The following is a 10,450-nucleotide window of genomic DNA, read 5'->3' as shown; positions in this document are numbered from 1 at the left end:
GCTGTTTGAGATTGCAATACAGCCCGAATTATCGAAATAGATCATATTGTGCCAAGAAAAAGTGATGAATGAAGGCAGAAAGTCAATGACTGGAGAAGAGATTAATACCAAGAAAGATGATAAGGGAATAACGGGGTATTCCTACAGAATTTGGGTTCCAAATGTTTAAGAGCTTAAGGACTGGATCTTAGATGAAATCCATAGCCGAGGAATAAGATTTAGGGAAAACCCCGAATGTGATAGTCAGGGAGGTTGCCATTAAAAAAGAAGGAGCCCATAATATAATGAAGTGGAAAACAAGGATTTTAACATATAACATAACCCCAAGTATGGGAGAAGGATGAAACATTTCATACTAAGGAAACAGAAAGTCGAGTAAGGAAAGGAGACACGAGACGGTACTCCTATACGGCAATTCATGGACCTGTCTAAAAAGAACTTAGACTATTATCCCCAACCACCACCCTGAGGAGACATTGCGGTGCGAAATTCTTTCAGGACGTTTAAGTCGCTAAGCTCTCAGAGTTCCAAGGAACAAGCGAACCCAGTAGAGGCGAGAGCCTGGCTAAAGAAAATATAGGAATCATTTGAGATTCTAAATGATGGACGAATCACAAAAGACTATTTTTATCACTTACCCTCCTAAGAGAGAGGCCACCCGCTGGTGAAAGACCAAGAAAGGCACGGAGCCATAGGTTAGAATAAACTGATTAAAAGTTAGTCAGTTGTTTTCGGGAAAGTAATTCCCAAGGTTATGGAGATAGTGTAAAAGCTTTAGAGCCAGAACAAAGGCGGACGAGTATGATGAAATATGAAGCTAAGTTGTAAAAGTTGTCAAGATTCGTTCTGTTGACAAGAATCCCAGAACGATGTGATGTTTGAAGTCAATGATTAGTGGGTTCATGAAATAATGATAAGAGAAAGGAAAATAAAAAGAAACTGAAGTGGAAAGGAATATAAAGGCAATAGAGTTTGAGGAATGATAAGGGAGTTGGGTCTGAGGAAACCCTAAAGACTCGTAGCAATAAAAATAGAAAAGTATGTAATCGTCAGGATGAGGGTGATTCACCATGAGTTAAAGTTGATGATTGAAGGAATAAGAGATACATATATTTTATCCCCTGTAAGTTGGGAGGATTCGAGGAAACCTTGAGATAGTTCGAAGGATAAATAATGAGACGCGGATAGACTGAGGAGACAAGGAAGTAAGAAATTAGGAAAATTGGATGAAGGAAGTGACCTTCAAGAATGTGAAGTGTAAGACCGGTGGCTTGATACACAGAAAGGGAGACGCCAGGTATGAAAGATATCCCAACATTGAGATGACTGTTGAGATAAACAACAAAAGTAAATAAGGAATTATTAAGAAGAAGTTCACGATGAACACGACCAATATCTTCCAGAACATCCTTGTTATCGTTATCAAATTAGGCAAGAAAAGCGGATAACCGTTGTTATCTTTTGAAGGCCATATTGATTGACCTCATTTTGAATATAGATGTTATTCTGAAATTAGGCATATACTATCGAGGTGGGAATGATTGAATAAGACACCCTTATCAGGGATATATGACTTGATTTATCCATGGAAGGATGCATATACATTTTTAAAGGTGGAATTAAGGATAGAACATCGGTAACTTAAAATGAATCCTAGGGGAATGCATAAAGGTTGGCATTTCACCCTTAATAGGGATAATATGAATTTTGACAGTATGAATTGGAAATGATTAAGGTAATAATAACCTTTAAGAATCAGTGGAGAAATTTTTCAGAAGTATATAGACAATGATTCTGGTATTAATAAATGGTATCTTGATATGCCCTGTATCTAGGGAATACAAGAGGAACGATTCAAGGATAACCTTAGAGGTTTTACAAGGAGAAAGGTAATATTCAAAATTCTCAAGAATAGAAATGTTGATAAAGGAAATATGACGTAATTATAATGATGCCAAGTGGGGCACGTGTTAAACCACGAGAAAGTATGGATCGAACCAGTAAAGGTCAAAATTGTTCAGGGCAATTAGGACCTAAGATAAAAGATGTTCTAAATATGATTGAGAGTCAGTCGTGACAGTGATTAACATCTAAAGACTGACGCAATAACTTATGGAAAAATGGTGATATTTTTTTTACTCATCAGATTTTAAGGAAAACATCTTCACATAAGCAGTGATTGAAATGAGGTAGAAAATTTATTTGGAGGTGGTTAAAATGACATTGACTGTAAGGAAATTTTACTATCAGGAAAGGCCAAAGAGGTGGCCGACACCTTAAAGGTAAGAGGATAATTATAGACGCTTGTGCCAAAGGAATACAGTGATGATGGTTAAAGCTGTGAAGGTTGTATTATGGTTTGGAAGATTGACATTCCTTCTGATGACTGTGCAATACCCTACCGTAATAGTAGTTGGTAAAGGTTTAACTCGTGTAATCGCCATGAGCGGGCTATCTATCTCAGAAGGTACTATCTTGAGATAAGCCAGGACCATGTTTCAAAAAGGACTAGACGAACCTTTGAGTTAAGTCTTCTATTTAAGGCATATGATTAAGAATGGTATTAACCTGCTATCATCGCTTTGATTGAAACTCTTGTGCAATTTTATCTGCTTCATGTCATGAAAGTACGTCAGAATTTGGAGTGTTCTTCATGAATTATGAATGGTGATTATGTTAACTCCTTAGAAGAATGCTATACGACATGTATGGACTCCGTATGGTTAGATATTAAGATTTCATGGAAAGTGAATGACGACAGTAGGTCAGTGGTGGACCATAGTAATGCAACAATGATTCTGCGAGTAATGAGCTGATTACAACCGTGAGAGTTGTATTGGAATGGATGTTGAGATTGAGTACCACTAATCGGGTCGTGTTGACGTATAAGTTATCTTTGATAGAAAAACTAGGTCGATTATTTACCTATTGAATATTTATTCCTTCTTATCAATAGAGAGTTGTATTACTATACGAGGAAGGTTGCAGTGCAAGCATAGAATTCTAGTAACGATGATGTCTAAAATGAGATCCCATATTCGATTTTCGATATCGAGGGAGTTTCAAAGGTGATTGTGTATAAGCTCGAGGAAGAGCATGGGTCCATAGAATGATGGACGGAATAGCGAAAATATTTAGGCATGTGAAATACGATGCTATAATACTTGATGTTGATATAAATACATATATGTTTTGTTCTCCTATGACAAACCTCTATAGTTCAGAGGTAGATTCCAAGCCAGATATTTTATGGCAATAAATGTTTTTACGTATATACAATTCTCTTCAGTTCGTTCTTTTCTCTTCTTTTCATTTCATGTAAGCTGAGAAGAACAACCCTTCCAGAAGGGGATGTATTGCCGAATGACTATCTATCTGTTTAATAGAAGCCTAGTAGGATACCACATGTTGTTTAATTGCTTGTCAAGTACTAAAGGCTGGCCACCTTCTGTACTAACTTTGCAATAGAACAAATGTTCATGATTATAGTGATCTTTCAACAAATTCCTTTACTTCTATATGATTGATCAAATTTTGGAAAATAGAACAGCTGAAAAAGGAGTAGTAAAGTTATGGTGGTATTCAGAATGGAAACACATTCGTGATACTAAGGTTGACGTGGTTATTAAAAGGTTATAGAACGCTAACGAGCAAAAGTATAACCAGTATAATATTAGGAACAAAAGGTAGTAGCGTTTACGAACTGGAAAAGAATGGGTATTGAGAAGCGAAAGCTCTAATGCTAAAAGCTATAATGAGAGTCTGTGCAATAGACTTGAAAGAATTTGGAATGATCACTTAACGCGGATTGAGTTTTCTCACGACAATAGATCATATGTCATTATCGAGATGTTGCCTTATGAGATCCTTGAGGGAAGACAATGTCGATCTCCCTTATGTTAGGATGAAGTTGTAGAGCGCAAGATGCTCGGACCCGCAGTAGTCCAAAGGACCAGGGATATAATAGATCTAATCAGAGGACGGCTGGTAGTAACCCAAGATGGACATAAGAGGTATGCTGATTTGACTCGAAAGGACAAATAGTATGAAATAGGGGACCTAGTAATGTTATAGGTATCCCTTGGAAAGGATTGATGAGGTTCGGAAAGAAAGGAAATCTAAGTCCACAAATTGTTGGACCCTTGGATATATTAAGACGTATTGGGAAGTTAGCATATGAGCTAGCCCTACCCCCGAACATGTAGCAAGTCATAACGTGTTTCACGTATCAATGTTAAGGAAGTGTAATTCGGATGCCAGATAAATAGGGGCATATGAGCGCATAGACATGCAACCAGACGTAACCTATATGGAGCAACTAGGAAGGGTTATAGATTGAAAAAGGAACAAGTGCTTAGGAGAAGGGTTATCAAACTATTCAGAGTTTGATGGAAGAACCACAATGAGGGAAAATTTACTTGAGAGTTAGAAAGTGCAATGCTAAGAAAGTATCCCTATTCATTTTCTATCTGATTCCGGGACGGAATCCTTTTAAGGAGGGGAGACTGTAATAACCCCAATTTTTGGAATTTTTTAGAAACCCTTATGAATAGTGATTTTGCTGATTATGGTGAATAAGAAAAACTTTTCATGCCACACTATGTAGGGATTTTTTATTGTTATTCTGAGATCTTATTAGTACTCTATATGATATATAAGTGTATGTAAAGATCGTCAGAATCCAAATTCGAACACTTTGATTTTTCCCGGAAATCTACCAGATAGAGAAAGAATTGAGTATAAGGTAACATGATAAAAAGGATTTAAATTCAAGGAATTTAAGAGAGGATCATAAATGGAATATAAAATATTGAGAAAGGTTTAGGGGAAGCCCAAGTAATAAGATCCCGGATATGATCCCTCGAACGATAAACGCGAACGAAAGTTAAGCGAACCGTAAAACAAATAAGCGACCAAGAGACAAGCTTGTACAAGAAGCCAAGGATTGTGACATCATCAAACCACAAGACAAAGACATGTGGCAAATGGATGACATAAGAAAGGTGACATAAGCATGACAAGTGAGATTGTTTTGTTGGTTGATTTGTAGCCAAGCATTATTTACCATGGTAAATTCTAAACTAACCAAGCTAACAAAACACCACACAAATACACCAAGCAAGCAAAAAAAAATCATTTCCTCTCTTTTCTTCATGAAGCTCTCGGCTTCTTTCTTAGAAAAAGGGAAGTCCAAGCTCCTCCACTTGCTAATTTACAAGGTAATTATCCTAGCTTCTCCTAGTTAAGTTACATACTTCTTAGGAATCTTAGCTTCAAAATCCTTTCCTAGCATTTCCTATAAATCATTCAAGAAGATGGTGAATAGTACTTTCTTGAAATTAATTTTTGTGTTCTTGATTTCTTTGAAAGATCAAGTTTGTAGGAGGTTAGGTTAAGACTTCCATGGGCATTCCAAGGATCTTTCATGGATTAAAAGCTTCAAGGAAGGTATAACTCTTCATGATCTTAGTCTTAAGTTTTGTTGTTTCGATTTCCTAATGTTTAGATGATGGGTTAGTTTAATGGGTGTGTAATCATGTTTAGAGCTTTGTTTAGTAAGTGGTTTTGTTGATTTTGGAGTTATGAGTGATACTTGTTGGATTTAAAGTTCTTTGCCACATTTTTGACTTGGTTTAGATGAATAAGTTGAGATATTGAGTTATGGTTGAATGATATTATATCGTGGTTGAATGATGGTGGAATGGTGATGATTGTGGGTTGTTTGTGAATTGAATTGGAGTTGTACGAAATTGGTAATCGCGTAATCATAGCCGTCGTAATGTCCGATTACCCTAGACTGTTTTTGTTCTTAACATTAGGACCCGTGAACTCACTGTTAGGTTTTGACCATTGCCATGATTAGATAGTTCATGTTACGAGCTTCGTTTTGATATGTGGTTCATTTGAATCCGATGTACGGTTTAGGAGAAACGACCGTTTTAAGTAACGGCGTTTCGCGATCGAACCATTATCCCCCGCCTTACTTTGAAACCTTGGTTAAGGACTTTAAATGACTAATTGGGGTATGATACAATTATGTTAAGTGGATTAGGAAGTTGGTAATGTACTCGCGAAAGAATCGCTTTAAAATTCTTAATGGTTAATTTATTAAAAATGGTGGAGCCGAGGGTACTCGAACGACTTAGGTGATTCGTTAAGCATATGAGTGACCATAAGCGAACGTTAGGGTTCAATTGGTTAAAGTCTAGTTTCTTAAGCGAGCGGGGTTTAATTCCAACTTATGTTGTTGTTCATAGGTTATCGGACCCACTCTAAGCTTAAGTCTATCCGGGAGCACTCAGGCAAGTTTTCTACCTGTTATACTGTTGTGGTGATGTATATATGTATATGCATTATCTTGTGATAGATGCATGTTGGTTAATTAGTAAATTTTGTGATATATTGAAGCATGCTGAGATGGTATATATGTGCATGTCTGTTTCGTAATCTGGTTATCTATCTGTTGATTTCAATGTTTATAGTTGCATAATACCTATGCTAGAGATAAGCAGTAGTTGCGTATACCCTTATTATAGGGGACCCAAAGGTGAACATTTTTCTAAACCGGGAGTCGATGTTCCCGAGTATAATATATATATATATTGATATAGTTTTCAAAACTATTAATCGAATAAGGTTTATTCGATAACTTTATTTTATTTAATGAATATTAGTTTGAATATTCATTCGAGGACATATGACTCCGTTTATTTTATTAATGAATATTACTTTGAATATTCATTCGATGACATATGACTCCATTTATTTTATTAATGAATATTACTTTGAATATTCATTTGAGGACTTATGACTCTGATTATTTACTAAGTAATATTCTTTATATTATTAAAGAATAATGTTTCAATAATCAAACTTATTTTTGATTATTCAAATAAAGATAGTACTTTCGTATAAGTATATCTTTGGTTATTTAATACCCATTTCAAGTATGAGTTTTAACACTTCTACTTCGATTATTTTTATAGAGATTATCCTTTTTGGGAATATTATTTAAATAATAATATTCAGATATTTTCTAATATATTGGGACTGATTTATTTTAATAAATCAGCAGTACTCCAAACATTCTTAAAAATGTTTCGAGTCTTCAAAATGATTTTTAAAAGTTAGAGCGGATCCCAAAACTCATTTTTATATTTAAGATCTTCCTTTCTAAGGGGATTTAAATACTCGCTCAAAACCTGAGGGATCCAACTCAGTGGTGTATTTTACATTCGCAACGAGGTTGCTGTTTTGAGAAAACATCTTGATTACTTGCCCATAGTTCGGGAAGTAAGTTCATCTATTTGAGTCGGCATAAGCAACATGGGGTCAGCGGGCGTCCATGAAAGTGTAAGTGGCTCAGTGGGAGTCCATCAAATGCGTAAGTGGCTGAGTGGCAGTCCAGCTTAAGGTCCTATTGCGGCCAGGGTGATGACCAGTGGGGAATTCGTCCATCTACTAGTAGAAAAGGTTACTTATTAGTATCTTTGCCTGATCAGCAAGATATCAGGTTTATGCCAAGGTTTTCTCCTTTCCAAATTCATTGGATATTACTACTCTGTTTATAATTTTCATAACAGAGGTTTTCAAGGAGTGTATGAAATGTGTATATATATAGGTGTGTATATATATATCAGGACTTAATGAAGTATCTCGTAACTTCATTATTTATAATGATATTTCAAAGATTGAATCTATTCAAGTCTTATCTTGTAGTCTCATCAGTGTGATGAACTTTTGAAACTAATTATAACTTGAACGGTGGTAGTTCAAGTAGTATTCGGAAAAGATATAAGTATATTGGAGTATCTTGTAACTTCATCTTTTCAACTTATATCTGGTTAATGATTATCTTATGCATGACAAAGATTTTTACAAAAATGTTGAGACAAGGTTAGATATATGAGATCACCTTGCAACAATATTTTTATACAGTTATAAACTGGAACTCTGTGTATATTATGCATGGAAGAGGACTTCCAAGATTTTGAAAAGTATATATATATATATACATATATACTGAATATTTTGCGACTTGGTCGCGTTAAGATATCAACTTGGTTCATTTCTTCTTAACCAAGACTTTCATGAGTACTATAAGAATGCTCATATATTGTTAATTATTATACATATTATTTCGATGGGTTTGTTGCTCAACCTTGCTTTCTTCTTTCATCACACAACAACAGATAAACAAGATGAACATGATCAAGCTACCAATTCGCGAGCAGATATGAAACGTTCCGCAGTTTCCTGTAGGCGTTGATACCGTGTAGCTGAGGTAGGATCTACCAATAGGCTAGGCTTTCAACTTTCGATTTACCAGACTTGTGTATATATATGAAGTGTAATAATGGCAAAGAATTTGTAAATTATTCAGAAACCCTTTTTATGGTGAAATGGTTTATAATTGTGGAATAAGATGACTTGTGTTATTTTTGGATATTCATCTCTGAGACTATAACTTGTGGTGGGTGTGTATATTGTGGGGTCACAGTACGCAGTAGTTGGTTGACTGTTAAGATTAAGTATCGATAAGGGAAATGGATCTCGTGACAACCCGAATCCCCGACCCCGGATTTGGTGGTGTTACAGAAATGGTATCAGAGCTAAGCGTTATAAACCTCAGAGATGATATGACGTTAAAATAATAAGTTCACTAAAATAATAAGAACTCTTGCCAAGTTCATAGTCGGGCTACCTAACGTAGTACTGACAGTTAAAACCCTTAGGGGAACCCTTATAAATATCGTGATAGAGGCGTAGTTCGTTATCATATATGGTAGCGGGACTCCGAACCCTGAGGTTGAGGAGCAACAACGCGATGATATTTTATTAGGTATTGGAGATCAGATTGTGGATCCGATAGAGCGTCCTAACACGGGACCGGATGATGTTCATATTGAGGATGTAGCGGTTAAGGATGTTGTCCTAGAAGGGATTATTGCTGAGAAGGATGTCGTGAAGGGTCCTGACAAGAATGAATAAAGGACCACTGAGGAATTGATGACCATGGTTAGGGCGACTACTAGAGGTAGGATTGGTCGGTCACTACCGGAGGTTCGTTCAAGTTTGTAAAGATAGTAGCCCCTTTAACGCGGCTTACTCGTAAGACTGAGAAGTTCGAATGGATAGAGAAATGCGAGAACATCTCTTAAGAACTGAAGCAAAGGTTGGTGACGACCCCTATGATGGCGTTGCCGGATGGAAAAGGAGATTTTGTGATGTGTAGTGACGCTTCGTATAAGGAATTAGGGTGCTTCTTATACAGCACAACAAGGTAATCGCATACGCGTCAAGATAATTAAGGGAATATAAAATTCGATATCCCCACCCATGAGCTTGGGCTCATGGCAATAGTTTTGCCCTAAAGATTTGAGGTACTACTTGTATGGAGAGAAGTGCGAGATTTACATAAGCTATAAGTGCTCTAGTACATCACGCAGAAAGAGCTCAACATGCGCCAAAGGAGGTGGTTAGAGCTAATCAAGGATTATGATTATGAGATTCTTTATCATCTAGCGAAAGCCAAAATGGTGGCTAATGCCCTTAGTATAAAGGAGAGACTCAAGATGAAAATGTCTTTGGGAGAGTTGATAAGAGATTTTGAGAAAATGGAAATAGAAGTGAAGGTAACCGGAGCCGGTACCGAAATGCTGTTTGAGATTGCAATACAGCCCGAATTATCGAAATAGATCATATTGTGCCAAGAAAAAGTGATGAATGAAGGCAGAAAGTCAATGACTGGAGAAGAGATTAATACCAAGAAAGATGATAAGGGAATAACGAGGTATTCCTACAGAATTTGGGTTCCAAACATTTAAGAGCTTAAGGACTGGATCTTAGATGAAATCCATAGCTCGAGGAATAAGATTTAGGGCAAACCCCGAATGTGATAGTCAGGGAGGTTGCCATTAAGAAAGAAGGATCCCATAACATAATGAAGTGGAAAATAAGGATTTTAACATATAAGATAACCCCAAGTATGGGAGAAGGATGAAACATTTCATACTAAGGAAACAGAAAGTCGAGTAAGGAAAGGAGACCCGAGACGATACTCCTATACGATAATTCATGGACCTGTCTAAAAAGAACTTAGACTATTATCCCCAACCACCACCCTGAGGAGACAGTGCGGTGCGAAATTCTTTCAGGACCTTTAAGTCGCTAAGCTCTCAGAGTTCCAAGGAACAAGCGTACCCAGTAGAGGCGAGAGCCTGGCTAAAGAAAATATAGGAATCATTTGAGATTCTAAATGATGGACGAATCACAAAAGACTGTTTTTATCACTTACCCTCCTAAGAGAGAGGCCACCCGCTGGTGAAAGACCAAGAAAGGCACGGAGCCAGAGGTTAGAATAAATTGATTAAAAGTTAGTCAATTGTTTTCGGGAAAGTAATTCCCAAGGTTATGGAGATAGTGTAAAAGCTTTAGATCCAGAACAAAG

Source organism: Apium graveolens, chromosome 4 (genome assembly GCF_009905375.1).
Source record: "Apium graveolens cultivar Ventura chromosome 4, ASM990537v1, whole genome shotgun sequence".
Taxonomy (NCBI): Eukaryota; Viridiplantae; Streptophyta; class Magnoliopsida; order Apiales; family Apiaceae; genus Apium; species Apium graveolens.
This window is presented reverse-complemented; position numbering follows the sequence as displayed.